The following is an 11,273-nucleotide window of genomic DNA, read 5'->3' as shown; positions in this document are numbered from 1 at the left end:
TTCCTCCCTAGCCTCGGTAATGACTAGGGCTTTTTCCTCTCCCGTGAGGAGAACATTCAGGAAAGCGTGCATGTCTCCCCACGTGGGGTTGTGGGCTTGGAAGATGCCCCTTATTAGATTTAGGAATCCCTCTGGGTCCTTTTGTTACCCATAGGAGTGACCTTTCCGATTATAGAGATCTGAAGAGAAGGGAATGCTGAAGGCTATTATGTCATCTCCATTTCCAGTGAGGACTTCTCAACTCCCCCTTTTCCCTTCCCTATAGGCTTGTGTAACTCCACGTGAACTTCATTTGTTTAGCATGCATTCTGGTTTAATCCAAGCAGGCTTTGTTTAGCTGGATAGAACTATGACTCTCTTGCATTCTTTCCCCAGATCCTCCTACCTGTACACATACTGTATGTTCCTTCCTTTTAATCATTAAGCCCTTTAGGACATTAGGTTCTGGTCTGTGTCAAACTCACTTAAAAATAAAGCTTCAGGTCTGTCAACCATGACCAGGATATATTATAATAACTAAACCTCAAACTAGAATAAGGTTTTAGTCAAACAAAGATAACACCTTGGCCTCAGTTATGTTTCAGCTCCGGACCCATGAAAGTGGAACAGTCCCACAGACCACATCCCCTGGAGACCAGACTGAACAATGCCATAACTGACACCAGGACCTGCAGCCATGATCAATGGCTCCCTGCCTTAGCCCTGACCAATCAGTGGAGCCCACCTCCCCAGTTCCCATAGCAACCATGATTAATGATTTTTCCCGTCTATAACCGAGCCACTAGAAGCCACAGGGGAGCCAGGTTTGTGAGAGCACAGGCTCACCTGTGTCTCGGGCTTGGTGCCAACTCCTTAAATAAACCTTTACTTTCTTTGCTGCAAACTCCTGCTCATATCTTTATTGGCTTGAGTGTGCGCAGGCAAGTGGACCGTTTGAGTCTGCCATAACACTTGTAGCTAGTCTCATTGTGTTGGCTGAGCTAGTATCCGGATCCAGTGAAGGAGATAACGCAGTGCAGAAGGGGGAGGAAGTAAGTGAACAAACCTAGGTTTTCAGAGGAGAGAAAAAAGATGAGAGAGAGAGAGAGAGAGAGAGAGAGAGAGAGAGAGAGAGACGCTAGTCCCCTAGGGAGAACTACTGACCTTGTGGATATGGTGGTTCCTCTTTCACCTTTTCCTGGAACCCTGTAGGGGCTCAATACTCCAGAAGGAACCAGAGACCTTGTGCAGGGCGCTCCCTAGCACAACCTTGGGTTCAGGCAAGAGTCCTCAACTATATAAGTCCAGAGCCTTTTTTCCTTGGTATTCACTTCCATTTGCCAGCTTTCCTTTTCCATGACTGACTGTTAATAGAACTCCATTTTATAGTTCCTGCCTTTCTTTCAGCACTTATTATTCTGGAGAAAGGACATAGGGTCAACCTGGCTTCCCCGAATGGAGTGCCAGGTGATCAGGCCACCAATCCCTTCATAGTTGCCATTTGTTACCCACGGGCCAGAAGCCCCTTCTGCGGATCTCATGTGGGGTTCTTTTTCCATTCGGTGTCATGATCACAAGAGATCTAGAGTAGAGCGTCTCCAGAAACCGTGTCGTGCTTTCAGTGGTTTAACAATGTCATCAAGAACCCAACTTCTTTCTTCCTTTTTTTCTTTTCAATGGTCCTCAGTGTTCAAACCCTAATAGTCATTAGATGGATGTCACAGCTCCAGGAATCACATAAACTCCAGTGAAAAAGAAAGACTTTCCTTTCCAATAAATCCTTCTTAGAAATGAAGATACCCTCCTCACAAAAATCCCAAGCAGACCTCTCCCTTCATGGCTCATTGGCCAGAACTGGGTCACCTGACACCCCTAAACCAATCCCTGGTCAGAGTAGGAGATCTTCATAATTGCCTTAGACCAATCAACCCTGGAGTTAGATCAGAGGTGTGTGAGGTAAAGAGGCCACTGGACCAGAATTGGGACTCTGCAAACAGGAAAAGGAATGATAGGGGTGTTAGTTGGACAACTACAGTGTCTACTGTAATTCCTGCTTCCTGGTCTGCTCCAGGCCCTTGTTTTTTTGCCTATTTTCAGCCTATTCCTTCTAGTTGATGCTGTGAACTCCTGAGAACCTTTGTGTAAAGTAAACTCCCTCTTGTTTAAGTAGCTAGAGTAATTTTCTGTTGCGTGCAGCCAAGAACTCTCTCTTTCTTCCTGATGCCTCAAGTCTAGTCAGCCTCCAAGTTCTATTCATTCCACTGCTTAAATGTTTCTCAAATCCCTCCACTTCTCTTCATTCCTACTGCCTCTTTCTTTGACTTCCAGAAAACTCAAGGTGACTATAACTTGAGAGCCTGTGGTGGACATCTATCATTTCCCCTGTGTCAACATAAGAAACATCGAAATCTGAAGAGAATTTTTATAAGAATTTATTTGAGCCAAACTGACGACATTGCAGGGAAGCAAGATCTCAGGTGCTCTGGAGAATGACAGTTTTGCAGCTTCTTTTACACATTTGGAATTAAGGAGGGACCATATGGAAGATTACATGGAGGTGGGAGAAAGCAAGGGACAGGATAGTTAACATGATTATGTGCTCCCTTGAGGGTGGTTACCCCTTTGAGGGGTCTGGAAAAGAGGATTACTTCTGGTATTTCAAACGTGTTAACCTGGATGAGCAGAAACAGTGGACAGGGCTGCTTACGACAAAGATAAACCTTTTACTAAAGAAGTCATAGGACTGGGGTGTGACTACCCACCGTGACCCGCCCAGTTAGGAATTTATGATCAGATCACCGTGAGGTTACTTTCAGTACATACCCCCTTCATCGTCCACACCTGTTTAGCATTCATTGTCCCTTTTAGTAGTAATGGCTCTGTAACATTGTGATTTATAAGATAGATAGATAGATAGATTGATAGATAGATAGATAGATCGATATGAGGTCTGACAAATAAGTTCGCAAACTCAACCTAGAAAAAGTGCTACATACCTCATTCCTGAATATCACTATGGTCAGCTTTGAAGTACTTCCCTTGGGAAGCTAAGCACCAATGCCAGCGTCTAGTCCACCCGTCAAAACAATTTTGGAACTCTTTTCTGGAATGGCCATCAGAGCTGTCATCATATTACCCTTGATGACCTGAATGTCATCAAAATGTCTTCCTTTCAATATTTCCTTTACCTTTAGGTAAAGAAAGAAGTCACTGGGGGCCAGATCAGGTGAGTAGGGAGGGTGTTCCAATACAGTTATTTGTTTACTGGCTAAAAACTCCCTCACAGACAGTGCCGTGAGTTCTAGTGCATTGTCATGATGCAAGAGCCATGAATTGTTAGCGAAAAGTTCAGGTCGTTTTCATCTTTTTCACACAGCCTTTTCAGCACTTCCAAATAGTAAACTTGGTGAACTGTTCGTTTAGTTGGTACAAATTCGTAAGGAATAATCCCTCTGGTATCAACAAAGGTTAGCAACATTGTTGCAATAAGTTCACGAACTTAGTTGTCCAACCTCGTAGATAGATCGCTAGATAGATGATGTAGATATATAGATATAGATACTGATGTAGATGTAGATATAGATATATAGATAGTATGGTCATCCAGATGACTGAAATATATTTCTCACATTTATTTGGTCTTCATCCATAGTTTCTGGCTCACGGCTCTGAAACCCAGTACATGGGCATTTCTCGGTATAACTTTTGTACCCCACCCACGGGTGCGTGGTGGTTGCCAATAAGAGCCAACCATGTGGTCAGAAGATTGGAACTTTCAGCCCCCACCCCCTTACTTTCAGGAAGGAAAGAGGGGCTTAAGGTTAAATTAATCACTATTGGCCAATGACTTAGTCAATCACAACTACGCAACGAAGCCTCCATAAAAACCCTAAAGGACAGCTCATTAGCCATTCTTAGGAGAGCTGCCATGTTGTGGAACTGGAACACTTCCACGTGCCACCGTGCAGGGCCCCAACCTCCATGAACACAGAAACTCCTTTGTTCAGGACTTCACTCTATATATCTCTTCATCTTGGTTGTTGATTTGTATCTTTGAATATCCTTTGTAATGAATTGATAACCTAGTGAGTAAATGGGTTTTCCTGAGTTCTGTGAGCCATTCTAGCAAATTAGTCGAACCCAAGGAGAGTCTCAGTCATAAGAATCTCTGATTTATAGCCAGTTGGTCAGAAGCATAGATAACAACCTGGTGTCTGAAGTGGAGGGTGGTCTTGTGGGACTGAGCCTTTTACCTGTGGAATCTGATTCTACCTCCAGGTAGATAGTGTCAGAATTGAGTTGAACGCTTGGATACCCTGCTGGTGTCTGAGAATTGGATCCTGGAACCCTTTAGGCCCTCAGTGTTTTTTGGGGAAAGCACCCATTTCCTTCCCCCACCATCAATTTCATCCACCATGGCTAAAATCAAGTTTACTCCATCCCTCAGCTGAGGTTAGAGTGGACATGTAATTCAGACTTAACCAATCAGAACACTGTCTCTCTCGCTCGCTCTCTCTCCTCAGTGATTGCTTCAAAACGAACACCTGACTCAAATCAAACCAGTGGGAGGCAGCCCCAGGATTTTTTCTGGAATCATCAAGATAGAAGCTGTTTTTATATAAGTTGCCATATTGGTAAGAAATGAGCGTGGAGCTGCTTTAACATCTCAGAGGGAAACCTGCCTGAGAATAAAGACAACACAGATCAAAAGCAGAATCAGAATGTGGGAAAGACAAATTTTGAGTGACACCATTTGAGACCCGGGATCCAAAAACACTTAAAGTCAGAACTACCACCTATACTTTTCAGTTACTTGAACCAATAAATTTCCTTTTTTGCTTAAGCCAGTTTTAGTTGCAACCAAAAGTCCCAACTGATTCAAGAATTCATACATTGTTATCAGGAAGTTCCTAAAACAAAACAAAACAAAACAAAACAAAACAAAACAAAACAAAACAAAACAAAACTCAAGATCAGCTCTGTAAATCAGTAGCTTAAAGAATAAGAAAATAATGGCCTTAGAAGCAGGGACTGTAGGTAGAAAAACAACAATAATCTTGAATCAAGAAATCTTCAAATCCCATCTTGGCCACTGAGCCCCCAGCAAAATGCTGGGTCAGGGCTCAGCCTCTCTGAACCTTAATTGCCACCCCTCCAGAGGGAAGGATGGGCACTCACACTGCCTGGCAGAGATAGTGAGATGTTGGCATGGGGATGCATGTGAAAAGGCAGAGCCTGGCATGCGGTTGGGGTTCAAGCTACAGAAGTTTACAAAGAAATTTCTCCCTGTGAACACCCTCCCCCTTGTCAGCAATTTCTACACATCTGCCGCAGTCCTCCCTGCACATCTGGGGCTCCTCCATCAACTGCTTTGGACCAGAGCAGAAAGGCACCATCTATCTTCTTGCCCTGGCTTCTGTCTTCTACAGCTGGGGTGTGGGTCTGTGGGATGAGAAGTGGGAGACCATCAAGTTCCTACTCACAAGTGCCTGGATACATGCAGACACAAACAAACCCCAGACCTCCGTAACGGAGACTTGGGGCATACCTGGCAGAATAGGCAGAACTGCCTGTTCAAAGACAAGTTTAGGAGCTCAGAAGGTACCCATCCCGCCATCTTTCATTCCTTCTCAGGGGTGCCATTTTTCTCTCAGTCATTCAGGTTGTCACCATGGAACCTTTGTAAAAATGGAACCCACTCCTTCCTCCAGACCAGTGCTGTCTGACGGAACTTCCTGGGATGATGGAAATATTCTCTGTCTGCTTTGTCTCATATGGCAGCCACGACTCACACATGGCACTACTGAGTACTTGAAATGGGGCTAGTGTGACTGAGGAACTGAACATTCATTTTATTTCATCATTTTAATTAATTTCGATTTAAATAGGCACATGAGGCTAGCAGCTACTGTATTGGACAGTGGAGCTCCAGGTGGATGCAGTATGTAGCTGACCTTCACAAGGACAAGAGGGAGAGGGGTGGGATGGAAAGTACGAGAACTACATGGGCCTAATCAAGTTGGGCCTCAGTAGGTCATGGGGAGGAGCTTGGGTTTTATTTGTTATTTTTTTTAAACTCTTATGTATTTTAAGTGTGTTTTTCCAGGACCCATCAGCTTCAAGTCAAGTAGTTGTTTCAATCTAGTTGTGGAGGGCGCAGCTCACACTGGCCCAGCGGGGACGGAACCGGCAACCTTGTTGTTAGAGCATCGCGCTCTAACCAACTGAGCCAACCGGCTACCCCTTGGGTTTCATTTTTAAGTGTAACAGGAAAGTGTATTAGCTGTCTATTGCTGCTGATAACAGATAACAAACTGCTCCCAAATTTAGTACAGGATACAGCCTAAGCAACAAACATTTATTATGTCCCAGTTTCTGTGAGTCAAGCACCTGGGCACTGTTAACGGGTGCCTCTGGCTCAGTCTCTCACAAGGCTGCAGTCATCTTGACTGGGGCAGGATCCACTTCCACGTTCATTCCCAAGGCTGTTGGCGGGAGACCTTAGTTCCCTGCCATGTAGGCCTTTCCATGGGGCAGCTCAAAACTTGACAGTTGGCTTCCCTCAGAGTGAGCCAGCGAAGAGGTGAGAGTAGTCGCCTAAAATGGAAGCCAGGGCCTTTTTGCAACCTCATCTTGGAAGTGACATTCAATCACTTTTGCTGCATTCTTTTCATTAGAAGTGAGTCATTGGGTCCAGCCCATACTCAAGGGAAGGGGACCACATTAGAGGGAATATAAGGAAGGGGGATCACTGGGGCCGTCTGAGAGGCTGCCCCCCGACCCCAGGAAGATGCTAGAGGATTCTGAGCAGGAGAGTGACAAGATCAGGTTTTTAAAAAATTAACAGTACAGTCTTGTGATACAAGATGAAAAGTCCAAAAGGGTATACAATATAAGGCCTCCCTCCCACCCTGTCCCCAGCCACTTCATTTCCCTTCCTAGAAGCAACCAATGTTCCCGGGCTTCATGGGGCTTTCCAGAAGCGCCCCATCAAAGCAAATCCAACTGTAGTAGTTGTTAGTGTTGTTCACCAAATATTTCCAATAATATTTTCCTTCCAGGCATACAGTTGTTATTCCAGGAATCCATTTCTGTATGAAAAACCATTCCCAACTTAGTGGCATAAAATTACAACTATTTTATTATGCTCATGGATTTTGTGAGGTTGGGAATTCAGGCAGGACCCAGCAGAGTTAGCTCCGTCTCTCTGCCACAAAGGCCAGGGGGGATACTTGAATGGCTAGGGCTGATCCCAAAGGCCAGGAGCTGGAATCACCTGGAGGCTTCCTCACTCACACGCATGGTGCTGCCATCAGAATGCCAATGGGAGCAGAGCACCTACTGGCCTTTCTGTTCAGTTTGGACTTCTCACAGCCTGGCTGTTGATTCCGAGGGAACATCCCGAGAAAAGCTTCCAGAGGGTAAGCACTGCCAGAGCAGCAGGCTGCCTGGCCTTTTCTCACCTAGCTTCAGACCTCATGCGCCATCAGATTCTACTGATGGCAAGAGTCACAAGGGACAGGGAAGTTAGAGGCCACCTCTTGATGTGGGGATGGCAAGGTCACCTTGCTGAAGTGCCTGTGGGATGGGAGCTTACTGCCAGGCTCATCTTTGGAAAATATAATCTTCCCCCGTAGTGTCGTACCCGCCACCACTTTCAAGTCAGTTCTGGCCATGTGGTTTGCCTTGACAGATGAAATGTGAGCAGAAGGGACTTGTGTCACTTTTATATGCAAGCTCTAAGGGCCATAGGACGATTCACCACATTTCCTTGTTCCAGCTGCCACTGTAGAAACACAAATGGAGCCCCTGTCATCCTGGGTCCCTGAGTGATGGCTCTGACTGGAGCCTCCCACCTCCCAACAACCTGCGTTGGACGTGTGGTGGGCCTGAGAAATAAACGTTTGTTGTTTGAAGTCACTGAAATTCAGAGATTGTTTGTTACTGCAGCATAACCTAGCCTATACTGTCCCTTTCCACAAAAATGGTAGCAAATCTTACACACTACTCTGCACTTTGTCCTTTTCATTTAACGGTATATCTTGGAGATTGTTTCTATCTGTACAAGAAGAGCACCCCCAGACCTTTTTTTTTTTTTTTTTTTTTTTTTGCAGCTACATCATTTCTATACCGGAAAGACTGAATTTTACTCAATCAGTCCTATTTAGGATAATTAGTGCCGTTCATCTTTTTGGACACAGCTGCAAGGAATAACCTTCAATATCCTTTTCTGGTTTTGCCTGAGTGAAATTATATTTGTAGGAGAAATTCTTAGAAATGTGTATCGAAGATGGTGTGTGGTAAACGCCCCTTTTAAAAAGATCACTTTGGCTGTAGGTAGAGAATGAGCCAGAACCTGAGAGCTATGGGTGACATCTTCCCCTCTTCACCCCATACCAGTCGCCAAGTCCTGTTTATCCCAGCTGTATCATCACTCTCAATATGGCCTCTTGCCTGTGGCACCTCCTGGCCACTGCTGCAGCACAGGACACCGTCATTCCTCTCTGATGATTCCTCCTAAAAGGCCTCCCACCTGTCTTACTCAGGATACTTGGCTGCAAACAATGAAGATAATCCTGGGTAACAAGCAGACAAGGAAGGAATTGAATGGATGCTCAATTCGGCTGGGTGCTTGCCGAATTCCCCTGCCCAGGAAGGGCCTGGCTTGACCACCTCTGCCTCCGTAATGAATCCTAAATGATCCTCTGATGTCTTATGTTAATCATTTGCATTGGATACAAATACCTAATTGGAAGTGTTGAAAACGTGTGCCAGCTACCAGGGACCTTAGAGAGAAAATTCTGCCTCTCCTCTGATTTCCACAGTGGAAAGCAGGGCCTGTCTCTGTATTTCATGTTTCCTCTTAAAAAGGAGCGCTGTTCAGATGCTGGGCAGCCAAACAAGTCAGCCTAAGTCCCTCTCTCCGACCCTTGATCCCCAACCCCTACCAGGTCCTTCACAATGCGGCTCAGAGTAAGCAACTCTGATCACACACCACAGCACAGCGCTATCCTCAAAATGAAGTCCAAACTCTTAACCTGGCTTCCAAAGAGCTCTCTGATCCAGGCCCTTCCAAGGCCTGACCTCATTTCCTGGCCTCCAGGCCCACCCCAAAGTGCACCTGAAATTGAGCCCTTACTGCCTTCCTCGACAGAGCTTTGAATATGCGCTAGCCCTCTGTCCAAAAGGCTCTTTCCTTCCCTGCTCCTGTATCCCTGAAACCTAAACATTCTCACTTAACTCTCAGGTGTCACTTGCACACAACAGCCTTCATTGGGTGAGGTACCTGCCCTTTGTCTTACTAGCCACTGGGTTTCCCTCTTTCAAGGTACTTGCCTTTCCTCCCAAATGTATCCGACATCCATGCACTTGTCTCCATCTCCACTGCCTCCTTCTTGGTCCAAGCCACCATCCTCTCTCCCCTGGAATTCTGCAGCCTCCCAACTGCTCTCTCTGCTTCCATTCTTGGCACCCTTAAAATCCACTAGCTAGAATTATCCTTTTAAGTATAAAGCATCCTTTCAAAAGCTTCACATTTCACTTAAGAAAAACAAACTCCTCACCATGGTCTGCAAAGCCTTCCACCACCTAGCTAGTGCCCTTGCTCTTTCATCCGATCTCAGACCCTTGGGCCCTGAAATTACGCAGGCCTTCTTCCTTCCTGTTCCCTGAACACACGACCAAATTTATTCTAGGCTCAGAGCCCTTGCACTTGCTGTTGCCTTTATTTGGAACTCTGTTCCCCCAGATCTCTGTGTGGTTGAATCTGCTCAGATGTCACACCTTGGTACTATTCCCCCTGACTCTGTCTTGTTGTCCTAAAAAATAAAATCGCCAGTTATTTTACCAGCAAAAGGGGTTTATTCTGGAATAGCAGGGAACTGCAATTTGCAACAAGCATGTTATATATACAAAACCATAGGCAAGTCCAACAAGCAAAGGAGAGGAACGTTATTTTATAAAAAGGAGGAAGTTGAGAGAAGTTGTTTTAAAAGAAAAGTCCACTGGAGGAAAGGGATAGTTCAGGGTGCTGACGGTTTCTTACCCGCTGAGTTGCTGGGCAAGAAGGGAAATCTTCCTTCCTCCTGCTGGAGTAAAGTAGTACCAACATGTAAGGTGTGTCTCTTCCTGTTGAGGTCCCTAATTGACTCCTTCCTCTTGGGGTCTGTAAATGATGTCCAGTGGTAGTGCAACAGGGTTCCCCTTTCCGGCCTCCCCACTCCATTTTAAATGAAGTTTCCCGTTATTAATTTTCAGTCTTAGTACCACTTATTACTCTCTGAGACCGTCCTAGTTATTTATTTACTTACAGGATTATCATCTTTATCCCCCTTCTAGCATGTAAGCAGGGAGCTTAGCTATCTTGCTGACACCACTGTATTTCCCAGCACCTGGCTTGATGCCTGGCACAAAGCGGGTGCTCTGTATTTTTGGATGAATGAATGGATAGGTACCAGAAGCCTAGTTGAATCCGGTTCTGCCTTACTCGCTGAGTCTGGGTTAAGTCCGTTTCCTGGTGTGTGAAGTGAGGGTGGAGGGAGTAGGATGTTGAGCTAGAAGGTGTTGATTAGCTGTAAAATTTCGGCCTTGTTTTCTTTTCAGGCACAGGACCTCCGGCGCCTCAGCTCCCCACCTGTATAATGGGCGTGAGCTCACCCCATCCTCTCGGGGTGGTAGTGCTGCCTTATAAGGCAGCAGAGGCCGAGGGCGGGCGAGGCAGTGTGAGTGGAGAGAAATCACAACATCCGGCTGCGGGGGCGGGGCGCGGGCGCCAGCGGCGGCCGAGCCGGAGGCCGCTTCTGGGCCTCTCCCCTCTTCTGATGTGCGCCCTCCAGGATGGTCCCACCCAAAGGAATACTGCCGGACATACGGCCCAAACCAGCTCGCGGCTCAGAGGCCCAAAATACTAAGTGTATCCCCTACAAACGCTAGGAAAGCCAAGGCGAGCCCCAGGAACCCCGGCCACACCCCCCTCTGATGGCCCAATCAGAGTGCATTGCAGAGAAAGACTGAACATCCGGCCTCCAGGGCGTGACCCAGAGGACCCACCTCCGTTGTCCCAGGAGGGCTCGGCCCTAATTGGCAGTTCGGTATCCTACGAAGGCCCAGAAATTCGAACCTAGGGGCCGAACCCCACCTCAAACCAACCAGGAAGAGATGACGTATTAAGTCCCGCCTCCTTGCTCCTTTGAGCGAATCCCTGGCTCCGGGGGCGGAGGATAATGAAGAGGCTGTCTAATGGGTAGACGGCGCGGGGAGCGCCCGCCTGGTTATTGGTCGAGTAAAGTAAACAG

General features: G+C 46.4%; 1 long non-coding RNA gene across 1 annotated transcript; it reads right to left on the bottom strand.

Moving 5' to 3' along the window:
- Window positions 1-4,927: 4,927 nt before the first annotated feature.
- LOC117016518 (uncharacterized) lies at window positions 4,928-10,855 on the bottom strand. Its single transcript, XR_004421919.1, has 3 exons — window positions 10,434-10,855; window positions 10,025-10,144; window positions 4,928-5,421 (listed from the first exon to the last, which is right to left on the bottom strand). It is a non-coding gene; the product is annotated as an uncharacterized LOC117016518 (long non-coding RNA).
- Window positions 10,856-11,273: the final 418 nt, after the last annotated feature.

The sequence above is a fragment of the Rhinolophus ferrumequinum genome, chromosome 24 (assembly GCF_004115265.2).
Source record: "Rhinolophus ferrumequinum isolate MPI-CBG mRhiFer1 chromosome 24, mRhiFer1_v1.p, whole genome shotgun sequence".
NCBI lineage: Eukaryota > Metazoa > Chordata > Mammalia > Chiroptera > Rhinolophidae > Rhinolophus > Rhinolophus ferrumequinum.
Note: the sequence above shows the minus strand (reverse complement) of the source record. Positions and strands in the feature narration are given on the sequence as shown.